The sequence below is a fragment of the Lissotriton helveticus genome, chromosome 1_1, assembly GCF_964261635.1.
Source record: "Lissotriton helveticus chromosome 1_1, aLisHel1.1, whole genome shotgun sequence".
NCBI lineage: Eukaryota > Metazoa > Chordata > Amphibia > Caudata > Salamandridae > Lissotriton > Lissotriton helveticus.
Genome location: NC_136057.1, coordinates 1,433,193,114 through 1,433,206,418, shown reverse-complemented (window position 1 = coordinate 1,433,206,418; position 13,305 = coordinate 1,433,193,114). Strand labels below are relative to the sequence as shown.

The following is a 13,305-nucleotide window of genomic DNA, read 5'->3' as shown; positions in this document are numbered from 1 at the left end:
CCAGTGTTCTTTCCCTTAAAATTGACATGTTGAATTATAACTAAGGTTGGGCAGAGAAGGCGTAGTGCCTCTTTGCGGAGTTCAACAGAGTTGTAAAACAACTCTGTGGAACTTCGCTCCGCGACGTCCCCCCTTCCAAGACGTACAACGCGCAAGACGTACAACATAGGGGTTATCAAAGAAGAAGGACGGCGAGGACGGACGAGGAAGGAGGGCGGCCATGGCAAGGAGGAGGCAGCCAACTGCATGTAAGTGCCTTTTTTTAACATTATAATTACTTTAAGAGGTTGGAGGGGCCGGCTAACTCTGCTCCGCCACTGAGTAGGAGTTTTGCCTAAACTCTGCGATCACAACGGAACGTAGAGTAGGCAAATCTCCATAAACTCCGCTGGCGGAGCGGATTTACCTACACGGGATTAATTAGAACCCAATTGGCAAGGAATTAGGCACCCTGTAAGTCCATAGTAAATGGTACCTCTGGTACCTATGGCAGGGGTACTAAAGAGGGTCCCTAAAGGCTGTAGCATGTCTTATGCCACCCTTAGGGAACCACCCAAAAATTACATGAAGACTGCCACAGCAGGCTGCATAAAAGGGTGCAAGCCCTGTTGAAAAAAACAGCATTGCTCACTTCTTGTATGCAATGGCCATACACTGCATATAATATATGTAACTCTTACAGCCGGCCCAAAAAGCCCTAAGGCAGGGTGCATTTTATCACATGTGAGTTGTGAGGACATATCTACACGAGCAGATATACCCCTGTGATGTCTAGTTCCACTGGATTCAAGCTAGCCAGGCTGATGACGGCTGATTAGCCAGAAACCGGTCCCAGGATGCTTGTTTCCGGTCCAGGGAAGACATGGCTTGGCAGTTCGGACTGGACTGTTCCCATGAGGCACAGGGTCAGACTGATTTGCATATGGCCATGTCTGAACTGAGGTGGTGGCATGAGCTAAAGAATAATGATGGAAGAAACCCAGACCAGTTGAATGGGGGTGAGTGCTTGCAATATTCAACACCCCGTCCATCATCCCCTTTGGTTCTGCTTAGTTCTAGTACTAGATATTGCAAGTGAACAGAGAAGCCATCTTAAGTACCTGTAGCAGGCACTGTTCATCACGAGTTAGACCAGGTACATAAAAATGTCACTGAAAATAATGGTGTTCAGTATCAAACATCTCATCTTGACAAATCCATTCTGATGCCAGGCCTGGCATGCACCTAGAGGGCACCTTAGAGGTGCCCTCTATATCCTACAAGTCTTCTAGAGGGCTGGCTGACAGGTATCATCCTGCCTGCCACCACAGACGAGCTTCTGACCCCCTGAACATGAGAGCCCATGCTATCGGAGGTCCGATGTAATAGCTGCCCCGGAGGAAGGTGTTCACATATCCTCCAGCAAGATGGCTAGTAAATCTGCATACCAAGGCCAGAGGCTTTGAAGCCTCTGCTGCGTCTGACATGCACCCCTGACTTCCCCAAGACCAGGGAGATGCCACCCCCTGCCCTCAGGCCCATTTGGCACCAAGAGAGGTGGGGAATTAGCTTTGCAGATAGGTGTGTTGCACCATCAGGCTAGCCACAACCCTAAGGTAGGCTGCCTGATGTGCTCCAAGAAAGAAGAGTTCCACCATCTTCTTTTTGGTGGAATTAGGTACTATGGGACAGGGTTATGCCACTACCCACAGGAAGTGGTCATATAGGGGATGTCGTGACCGCAGGGGTAAGTAGCACATTTGCTATTACCATACACTCCCATTTAACACCCTTAAATTGAGTATTTAGGCGGCACCCTAAAACAAGGAACTTAGATTCAACAGCCTAGGAACTGAAGAGGACAAAAGAGCAGTCCCCGCAAAAATTGAGGACTGACTACAATCTTGGCAAAAAACACTGCCTGACTGTTAAAAACTTGAAAATTGCACAAACTGCATTTGCCCAGTACACCATTCTGCCAATCTTTGGGTCCACTTATGAAGCAACACCCCAAAAAAGGGTCTTCATGCTCTAGGGGGACAGATCCATCTCCCTACCATGTTTGGAAATGCTAGGAGTGCCAGGAGCCCCAGAAGCCGCCCAGCACCTATACCCTGAGTAGCGGAGCAGTTGGAGCAGCCAGGCCGGACATCAACCCTGCTGAGACCGACATACCAACAAGGCACATCAGCATCACTGAAGCCAGCACGGAGAGTGGCCCTGCTGTCCTGTTCTGTCCCCATCACCAGGTCAACCCCAAGAAGAGAGAGACTCTAGCAAAAGTGACCCACCAGAAAAAAACCTCAGCACCCAAGCCCGAAAGCCCGAGTCTAGGCTGACCGGGGGTACCCCCTTTCTCCAGCAACCCTCAAAATCCAAGCCTCTTTTTGGGTTCTGCCAGACTGGTCCCCACTAGCAGCCTTTCATTTACCGGTACTTTTCCCCTTTGACTTTAGCAGTAGCATTTGAGGCTACCCTTGCGAACAAAACCTCTGCCCTTGGACACACCAAGGCAGGTAAACCAAAACTGCTGGTGTTTCTAAGGACCTTGGCCCCTACTCACCTTAACTCCAGAAGAACAGAACTGTAATTCATTTGCAAGTGACCCTATGCAGTGTATATTTCTCCCATAGGATAACATTACCGTGCTCAAGGCTCATGCCTCAATTCTGACAGCTGTCATTTTCTACATTTTGCCTGTAAAAATCTAGTAAAGTAATGACTTGATACTAAAGTTCTTGGTGTCTAAAATATATGAAAATCAATGTTCATTTCTTAATTGGTCTTGAGTTTCTTCTTGAACATGTCTTATTTTTTGACTCTTTGTATGCAAAATGTGCTTAACACTACCCTCTGATAAGCCTAAACTGCTCGCCTACACAGGTATTTTTTACACTACCACAACAGAGAGCATTTGGAGTTATTAATTTAAGCCCTGTAAACCAAAAAGAGTCGTCTTGACTCTCTGCCGTTCGCTGTTCGAGACCTTCCTTGTGTTTCCCTGGAGGATTGTGGAGATTCCAGAACTTCGCTGCCTTTCTTGTGTGGCTCCTGATGCTGGCGTGGTACTAGTGACTGACCCACGTTATTACCGGAGAGTAGCGGGTGTAGGGGACTGCGAGGACCAGCATTCCCTATTGCTGTCAGCTGGTGCCTCTTCCCCTAATCAGCCAGCCTGCCGCTCGAAGCCTATTTAACATCTCATGGCCCCCGCTTCGCGGACGCCGTTCGCTGCTCGAGACCTTCCTTGTGTTTCCCTGGAGCATTGTAGAGATTCGAGAACTTCGCTGCCTTTCTTGTGTGGCCCCTGATGCTGGCGTGGTACTAGTGACTGACCCACGTTATTACCAGAGAGTAGTGGGTGTAGGGGACTGCGAGGACCAGCATTCCCTGTTGCTGTCAGCTGGTGCCTCTTCCCCTAATCAGCCCGCCTACCCGCCCACTTTAAAATAAGGTTCTTCCCGCGCATCGCGGGACGCGCGCGGGACAAGGGCGGGCCGTCTGAGGCCGTCCGAGGTCCTTCGAGGCCGGGCTGGGCCCCCCCCCCCTAAATCCCGGGTTGTGCTGAGCATAAATATTACATCTTAGGCTCCTATTCTATTCATACTGTTGTTCGTATCAAAGCTCTAGGACTCCAGTTACCATGGCACTACGTTCTGGGAAAGACAGAACAGTACAAGTTTCAACTACGAGCGGGGTGGTAATGGGAACCTTGGACCAATTCTTTAAACGGGCAACAGGAATCTTAGAAAAAGAAATAGCCTTTGCCGAGAAGCGTTTGTCCATCGATCTTATAACGGGTAAACGCTCATCCTTAGGTCATATTGGGTCAGTAGTCTCCCCCGTTCCACCAAGTCATATAGTCCCCTTAGCTAATCAGGGTTCTTGTCCTGGCCCTATGCCGGTAGCACCTGACAATGAGGCGGACTGTTCCACGCTAAATACAACCATAACTAGTACGGTCTCGAGTGGTTCAAATCACAGAGTCGGTAATTCTCCCACGCCCCATAGACCCGTTCCAAAAGTACAAAATATGGGTGTATTAAATAACTCCAAATCCAGTAAAAAGAAAAGAGGGGGTGGCACTCAGAAGGGGGGCATAGCCAAAATTCCCAAGAAAAATAGCATAATTCAGACCTCACACGTTATAATCCACCCCCCTAGCCCCACTACGAATCCCACTAATTTTGTCGAACAATATCCCATTTGTAGTGCAGATGATGGGTTTTTGGGTAAAATGGAAATTCTAGTTAAATCTTTGATGTTACCCTTATTGGAACGAACGAGGATGATTAATTCTAAATTAGATCAGCTAGAGAATCTAGTTACAGCTAATTCCAATACACTGGACAAACTAGTAAAAGGTATGGAAAACCCAAAGGGCCCAGCCACCGATTCCCAAGTTATAGGGACTGGTGATGGATCAAGGGTGGCCCTTCCAGCCACTATTGATACACCTAATATCCTGTTAGGACGACCACGTTTGGAGAAGCTCCCTGTATGTAAAAACTCCTCGGCCATTACCAGGGGCAGGGACCCGGTGGCAGGTGCGGTGCCTAGAACACAGTCCGCACCCTGTGCACTAGATTCAGGTAGTCAGTTAAATGGGCACTGCTCATTGGGGAAGGAGGTCATCAAACAGCGTCTCCCATGTGTTAACCTACCACCTGAGTCCGCCCCTTACACGATTATATTGGCGGGAGTCCCAGCTATTGGGGAGGAGAAATTGGAATCATATAGGGAGTTGAAAAATAAAGTCACCTTTTGGCTTAATAAGAACTGAACTCTCCCTCCCTCTTCCAATACGGAGATACTAAACGTCAGAAGGGTAAGCTGGGTGGGACATTGTCCAAAGGATTTAGAGGGAGATTGAGTTATAATACATTTTAGGGACCCTTGGGTGGTTGATTTTGTTTGTAGAGAACCAAGGTTTGGAAGGGTGGGTGAAGTTCAATCACTAGGCCTCAATTATTTTTATCCCCAAAGAAACTGTGGTCCTTTCTATCCCCCACCTAACCCCTGAAGGAGAAGTCCTATTGGTGGATACCCCTTAGATCGGGTAACGCACTTCCTTCCCTTGTTTAATCGGTTTGAGCCTCTTTTAGGCTTAGAGGGGGTTGATTGACTCTCGAATATGCCTGGTGGTAATACTCAGACCAAGAGATCTGGTAGGGATCCCCGGGGGATATGCATACCTGATGGTGTTGGTGGCTGTTGGTAGCGTTTATGCTAATTTCAGGTCTATAGAGGTGGTAAAGGTGGGACAGGATGTCGGCCATGGGGTAGGATGGTCTCCCCTGGGTTCCCTAGTCAGAGAACCCCCAGCCAGAGAACTCCCGATAGAGGGTGGGCGGTCATCAGGATCTAACCTAGGGGCGCTAGATCAAAGACAATCGAACACTCAGGATACATTGCTCAAAATAGTCTCGTGGAACATTGCAGGGCTAAAGGGTAAAATAGCCATAGGAGAGTGGGCTGATTTTGTAGATGACCACGATATTCTAATCTTTCAAGAAAGTTGGGCTCCCGACCCCATTTATTGTTTGGGGTACCTCAACTTCTATAAACCCGCCATTCGGGGTAGAAAAGGCAGAGCGTCTGGTGGCTTAACCATTTGGGTGAGGCAGTCCCTTAGTTATAGGCCTACAGAAGTGTTAGTGCACAATTCTGACATTCTTTGGATTAAGCTTAGTAGGAAAAACCATCAGGACATTTTTATAGTTAATATTTATGCACGTGGCCTACCTGGAGGGCAGCATCCGACAATTATTGGCGAGCTAGATCTGTTCCTTAATTTGATTGGGAGGGATAAGTTCATAGTCGTGGCTGGGGACCTCAACTGTACTTTTGAACCCCTTTTATGTGAGGGAGAGGGCATTTATGCAGAAGAAGATGCGTTATGGAACGTCCCACACCTTGATTTAAACCCAATTAAGGAGGGGACGGAGGCAGCACTTCATTGGTTGGGATTGTGCCTTGAGTGGGGGCTGAGAGCGGTTAATGGCCGATCACTGTCCGATAAAATAGGCCGGGCAACATTCGACAATGGTACCAGAACAAGTCGAATTGAATACATTTTAATTAAAATTGAGTACTGATCGCTACTTGAGGACATGTTAATTTCTGCCCGTCCCGAGAGTGACCATAATCCGTTGGTCCTAAGCTTAAAACTCGAGGATAGCCCGGGGAGCTTTAGAGCCACCGAATGCGTCACAACAGAGGCTATCCTGACTAACGATAGATGTAGGGTATGGTGGGGTAGGGTAGTAGAAGACCCCGCTACTTTAGATAGGTTTTCCCACGAAGTCTCATCCACCTTGTGTGCCATTCAGGCACTGGCCGACTCCCCGGGCCATTCAGCGCTTACAAGTGCACTCCATGAGCAGGTTTTTTATAATCTGAAAGCAATCTTTACTAAAACCCTCAAACCCGGGAAAGTTTCGGTATTAAAATCGGGGAACAAATGGTACAATAAATCGTGCCGACAGGCTCATAGTTCCCAGATCCAAGCCATAAAATCCAGAGTGGTTGTTGATATTAGGACGGCAAGGTTAGAGTACAAGAAGGTCCAAAGGGAGGCCAAGAGAGCTTGGGACGACAGACGCTGGCAGGATTTATATGAGGCAAGTAGGTCCTCAAATCAGATTAAGTTCTGGCAGGTTGTTAAATGGGGTGGGAACCTGGAGTTGCAAACCCCGGCAAACCATGTTTCTGCCGAGGATTGGGTTGATCATTTCGCGTCCCAGTTTATGGGCCCTGAGTTAGAACTTGCGTGTGTTTCAGTCAACCCTTCCCCAAAGTTACTAACCTCATGTTCTCCCTTAGTGTTTGAGAACAATGATGCAGAGACTGCACTGGGCTTGGTTCAAGCCGGCAAAGCTCCCGGTATGGATTGCATCCCGGCGGGCTTATTTAAGTATGATTTGTTGAATTAGGTGCCCTACATTACGATACTTGCCAATGCCATCGCGAATGGGGCTCGGATCCCGGAATCTTGGAGAGGGGCCGAAATATTACCAATATTTAAAAAAGGGGATCGTTCGGCCCCGGGGAACTATCGCCCCATCAGCTTAATAGATGCAATCCAGAAAATCATAGCTAGGATGGTGTTGACCAAAATCCAGGTCTGGATGGATAATGAGAACATTTTATCCCCCATGCAGGCTGGTTTTAGATCAAGTGTCAGTACAATTAACCAGGTGTTTAGATTTATTCTGATATACTGGAAGGTGGTGTTCTTGGGTGGAGGAACTATTTATGCAGCGTTTGTAGACCTCAAGTCCGCTTTCGATCTCGTCCGAAGAGACAAGTTATGGGCTGCCCTAGGAAATATGGGAATGCCCCGTGAACATTTGGATCTAGTAATAGGATTACACGAGGCTAACTTTGCGAGGGTTAGATGGGTAGGCAGGGGCAGGTCACTGAGCGATTCCCTGTTACTCGTGGTGTCCGCCAGGGGTGTGTTCTTGCACCGACTCTGTTTCTGTTATTTATTAACCGAGTCGTGCAGTACTTTGTAGACACACCAACTGACGCCCCTGTCCTGGGTGGCATAAAGTTTCCACTCCTTATCTTCGCAGATGACACCCTTATCCTATCTAAAACACAGAAGGGACTTCAAACAGCATTATATAAGTTTGAGGACTTCTGCAAACATAATGACCTTCAGGTCAACGTGAGTAAAACCAAATTCATGGTACTAACCAAAAACAGGCCGTTGAAGGGCCATGTCAGCATGAATGGTATCGAGCTAGAGCAGGTGGAAGTTATGACCTACTTAGGGGTTGTTTTAGAATATAGGCTTAGATGGAAACCGCAGCTTGACGCACTCTGTTTAAAATTTGCCCAACTAACAGGGTGCCTAATTAAGGAACAAAGAACTTCACTAACTAAAAGGATAGCGCCCGCACTAAAAATATATAATGCTAAAATAAGTTCAGCAATCCTGTACGGTGCGGCCTTATGGGGCTTTTCGGACCTATCCTCGTTGGTTAGAATTCAAAATAAATTCCTTCGCAATCTGGTCGGTCTCCCTCAATCAAGCCCTATGAAACCCCTGTTATTTGACATGGGCTGTCATTCCATTGATGACGTGGCGCGGCTTAGGATGGTAGCACTGTGGAGGAGAATATGGACAACTCCGGAACTGCCACCTTTTGCCAATGAAATTTCAGATCTTAGATCCAATGTGGGATCAGGTAATATTCCCTTGTTCAGAGATGTGAAATCTATATTGGGAAACATGGGCCTTAGTCAGCTGTGGTTGGCCCCTGGAAATAATGCTTTTCCTTCTAAAAAGGAATTTAAAGCACTTTACTGGGCGACCGTAAGACACCAACTTGTTGTCCAGATAGATTCTACTTCTTTGACTGGTAGGTTTTTGGTCCACAAGCTCGACCCCTCACTGGAGGAATATTGGGATGTCATCACTAGGAGTAGCGATATAAAGCTATATCACCAGTTTAGGGTCGGGACGCTACCCTTGAGATCTTTCACAAATAAATGGCGTGGTCAGTTTTCAGAGTATTGCCCCTGGTGCAGGGACCAAAAGGAGTCAATTGGTCATGTTCTCTTTGCTTGCCCCGCTTATTTAGCCCCCCGGAGAAAATGGTTAAAACCAATATGTATCAAAATGAGAACACAGGTGGGTGTGGAGGCGCTATGGTTTTTGAGAATCAATACATCAGAGATTGTTACCATAGCGGTAGCACAATTCTTGGGGTGGGCATGGAGTATTAGAGCTAGGTACCCATATGAGAGCTGATCAATTGACTGTTTTTAATTGTAATATATATCTAGTACGTCTTTAATTGCAAATCTAATCATGTTTTATGAGTTTGTATGACATGTCCAACACTCTACGTAGTGAATATCTGTGAGTTGATATTAGGTTAGGCTTTATTTCGATATGGTACACATCTTAAAAAGCAGTACATATACATAAAAACAATAAAAGCCAATGCATAGATAATAAACGTACAATTCATATTGCAAGTGGCATGAATAATTTACATAGAAACAGTCTAAAATACATATTAAACAAGATACAAAAGCCTAGTAGATATAATGTGCCATGCCCAACCTAGAAATTTCGCCAATCCACATGCGAACAGGGGCCGCGGGTCCGTTTTTAAAATTCGTAAGGCCTCCTTATGGGATCTAGTCCCAAGCTCTCTACAGAGTGGTTTCAACCATCTGCAGCGAGGAACTACATAGGCCGGGCATTCAAACAACAGGTGGGGAACTGAGTCTATCCTGTTCACACAGAAGGGGCAGAAGGGAGTTGTCTGTGCAGGGACCTTCCAGCTGGAAGTCAGATTCCCTACAGGAAGTAAGCCTACCCTAAATTTGAAGTATAGAGCCCTGTCCCAGGGTTTTAAAATAATATCCAGATACGGCTCGCAGAAGTGCACCTCCTTAACCAAAAGGAATTCCACAGTGGTCTTACACAAATTAGCATTACTGTTTCTGCCATCAATCACCCAACTCCAGTATAACTTCTTCAGAGCTGACTTGGGCGCGGCAGTCCTAGTAATCCAAGCGTCTTCAAGGCCCAGGTCTATAAGAAGGCGCTTGACTTCCCTTAACCAGCGGACCTTAGACCAGCCAGGCGTTAATAGAACCTCTTTTAAACCCTCTGCATAGCTGGACATTTCTGGGACTCTCCAAATACGCGCCCACAAAAGAAGGGGACGCAGCTTCGCCTGGTCACTAATGGGCCGGGTACCCATATCTAGAAGAAGTGGAAGAGTTGGTGTACTGTAGGGGAGGCCCATTAAGTCCTTATGGAATTTGTTTTCGGAGCGAGACAACTGGTCCACATTCTGTACACCCCAGAGTTCTGCCCCGTAAAGAGCTGCACTGACGCCTCTTGCCCTGTAGATGTCAAGTACCGGTGCAATGGGTTTGAGGGATGAGGCACTCTGTTCGTTAAGGAGGGCCCCCACCACCCTCTTGTGGGTCAGCAGCATCTTTTGGTGATGACATTTCCAACTCATAGAGTCGCAGAGACGGATGCCGAGGTAATCGAACTCCTTGACCCTCTCGAGTGGAACTGATTCTAGGGTAGGTGGTTTGACGGTCTTCTTCGGGGGGTTTAGGACCAGGAACTTAGTCTTCCCTGTGTTTATAACTAGTCCCCTTGAGTCACAGAAGGTCTTAAAACTAGTTAGAAGACTCTGCAGGCCCGCTGGGGTTTTGGAGATCAGGAGGGTATCATCTGCAAATAAGAGGGTAGGTATTCTCCTGCCAGCAAGGGATGGTGCGTCTGCAGGATGTTGCAGCAAGTGCTCCACCACTCCGTTAACATACAATGAAAACAGAGTGGGGGATAGCACACATCCCTGGCGGACACCTCTATTTACAGGAATTTGTGATGTTTTTTGTCCCTGGTTACCCCACCTGATCTGTGCAAAGTTATCTGCCTGTAACTTTATGTAACTTTATCAGCATGTTTAATAAGTATGGGGGAATTCCCAGTGCATCAAGTACACTCCAAAGTTGGCTACGTGGGACCAGGTCAAAGGCAGTCCGTAGATCTATAAATGCAAGGTACAGACTGCCTTTGCCCAAGTACAACCACTTTCCAAAAAAGCATCATTAACCGGAATGATTGCTCAATAGTCCCCATACCTGATCTGAAGCCAGCCTGGAAGTCTGAAAGAATATGCTTCTCCTCTACCCACTGCAACACCCTTCCTAAAACCACTTTACCTGCCACCTTCTGTGTGGAATCCAAGAGGCTTATAGGGCGATAGTTAGCAGGGTCGTCCCGACTCCCTTTCTTAAAGATTGGGACGACCTCTGCGCCCTTCCATGAATCCGGGAGAGCCGCACCAGCCAAGCCAGCATTCAGTAAGGAAGCAATGAGTCCCCCCCACTCATCTGGATTAATGCGGAGCAAGTCTCCTGGGAGGCCATCAGGGCCCGCTTCCTTATTGGGGACAAGGCACTTAATCGCCCCCACCACTTCCTTGGATGTAAACAGGAATTTCTCATTAAGCTCAGTGCAATCTATGGGGTGCTGTTCCATCAGGGTTACCTCAATACCCGGAGCCATTGTGTAGAGCTGGGAGAAGTGGTCAAACCACACGCCCTCCGCTATATTGCATGTTTTAAGCGAGTCCAAGGGTTTGTCCCTAGCTCTTATTAGGTCCCAAAATCCCTTTGAGTCCTTCCTTGAGCTTGCCACCTTTAGGTCAGACCAAAACTGGTTCTCGTGCTCGGCCTTGGCCTTAGATAGTGCCCTTCTATAATTAGTCTTTGCAATGCTAATCAGGCCACCATCCTTGGCTTTCACCGCCTTGATTAGCTCCCTTTTGGCAACACAACAGGCAGAGGAGAAACAGCCCACATTGCCCATGGGCCCACCTCTTGCGTTGCCCCTTGTGCCTACAGGACGAACTAAAAACAATTCACCTAAGGCGTTGGTGGTTTTGGCAAACAAAGCGGGAACCTCATGCGTGCTGAGTGCGAGGGAGTCTAAACGAGGCATGATATTAGACATTATGGATTTTACTTCCAGGATCTTCCCCTCATTGGCAGCAATGGTGTTCCATTTCAGGCGCCTGCCACAGTTAGAAGGGCATACTTCGTGTGTTGTTTTCCATACATGTGGAGTTGGAGCTGGGGTCGCTCCCGCCCAAAAAGGGGACAGGGACAAAGATAGAGGATTGTGGTCGCTGTCAGTGGACGGTAAAACCACCATGTCTATCAAAAGAGCCCAAAGTCTATAGTTCAAGAGAATAAAGTAAATTCGTGAGGAATGGCCTACTCTGTTAAACGTATGTGCCCCGGTAGGGTCTGAGTTTGATCTGCCGTTGGTAGCCCTAAGGCCATGTTCCAGGCAGAGGGCATTAAGATCAATGGCACTTTGGGTCCAGCTTCTAATTGGGGATAGTGTGAGGGGGGATACCTCTCCTGGCATCGTCCTCCCGGGTACCCAATATATTCTCCCTAGTAAGGGGTTCAAATGTGCAATTGAAGTCCCCAGCCAGTATGACAAGGGAGTCAGCACCACTAGATCTAAGTTCCTCGTCGATGCCCGTAAGGGACAGTGTGGATGTGCCACCCCTTGTTCCTCTGACATAGATGTTAAAGACTTTGAACTCCCACCCCCCAGGTGGTCCTCTAACTGATATTCTCTGCAGATCTGGTGATTTGGTGGCTATAGACCTGATGGAGAAAGCCAGGGAAATACTTGCCCAAATTAGTAGACCGCCAGAGGGGCGGCACTTCCCTCCAGGCGATTGTAATGCAGACACAAAGTAGGTAGTATAACCCACCTTGTGGCGTGGTTCCAAGCACCAAGTTTCCTGGAACAAGCAAATCCCGAAGGATTCAACAAATGAATTCCATTCAGGTATGTCAGTATTCCGTGCAAGACCTGCTATATTCCAACTGACCACCTTCAGGGCTACACCACCAGCTCCTCCCTGCCCTAGCACAAGTTCGCTCGCAAGGGGGTCATGCACAGTGCTAGGGGCCTCCTCCGAGATCAAAGATAAAGCTTCCCCCCCAGGGACCTCCAAGGGGGACCGTACAAGCTCCCCCCACGAGATTAACGTCAATGGCGAGTTGTTACTGCTACTAGGAGGTCCTTCATTTGAAATAACTACATCCGGTAGTGGTGGCACCGGAAGAGTCAACACGTCTTGGGACAATCTACATGCTTCATACACCTCCCTTTGTAAGGCATTTCCCATCACTCCCTGTTCAGCTGGTACTCCCAGGCATATCTTATCTCGTGGGAACTTAGGGACTGCATCAATATCTAAACAGTTGGCAGCCCCCCCACCCCGTAATCATTTCTATACTTTCTGCTAGATTACTTTCTTCTGGGTTACATGTAATCAACCTAGGCACAGTGCAAGATGTAGAAGATGTACCATTGGAGCTAATTGTGCAACCTATCTTTGGGGTGAGTCAATCTACTTCTTCTAGGCAACTAAACCTGTTGTAAGTTGGAGCCCCATTCCACCAACTATGATTGCCCTGCCAGCCATCTCCTGCCCCTCCCCGAACATGGTGTCTAGCCATTGACCAGTTCCCCCCATAATTAGAACGCGTCTGCGGGGATAGAAGAAAGTGAGTGGTCTAGCTTCAATAGGTGAGTTCCCGCCATAGGTGTTCCATGAGCAAATGTGGTGTACCGTGTTTGGTTCTTCAAATGAAACAACAATACAATCACCTGGGATGGATTTATATGAGGGACCTATCCATGGCACCCTTCGCACCATTAAGATTTTGCTTCCCAAATGGTTGGGTAACGGCCTGTTTTCATCCAGCCAATGAGTTACTTCCTCAGTGACCAAAAGTTTTCCTGAT

The 13,305-nt window shown here is 47.7% G+C and overlaps 1 protein-coding gene across 2 annotated transcripts in view; it reads right to left on the bottom strand.

The window, feature by feature from the left end:
* The window catches only part of LOC144826880 (A.superbus venom factor 1-like), a 1,649,148-nt gene that overhangs the window by 388,947 nt on the left and 1,246,896 nt on the right, over positions 1-13,305 (bottom strand). The gene's annotated exons all lie outside the window — the stretch shown is intronic.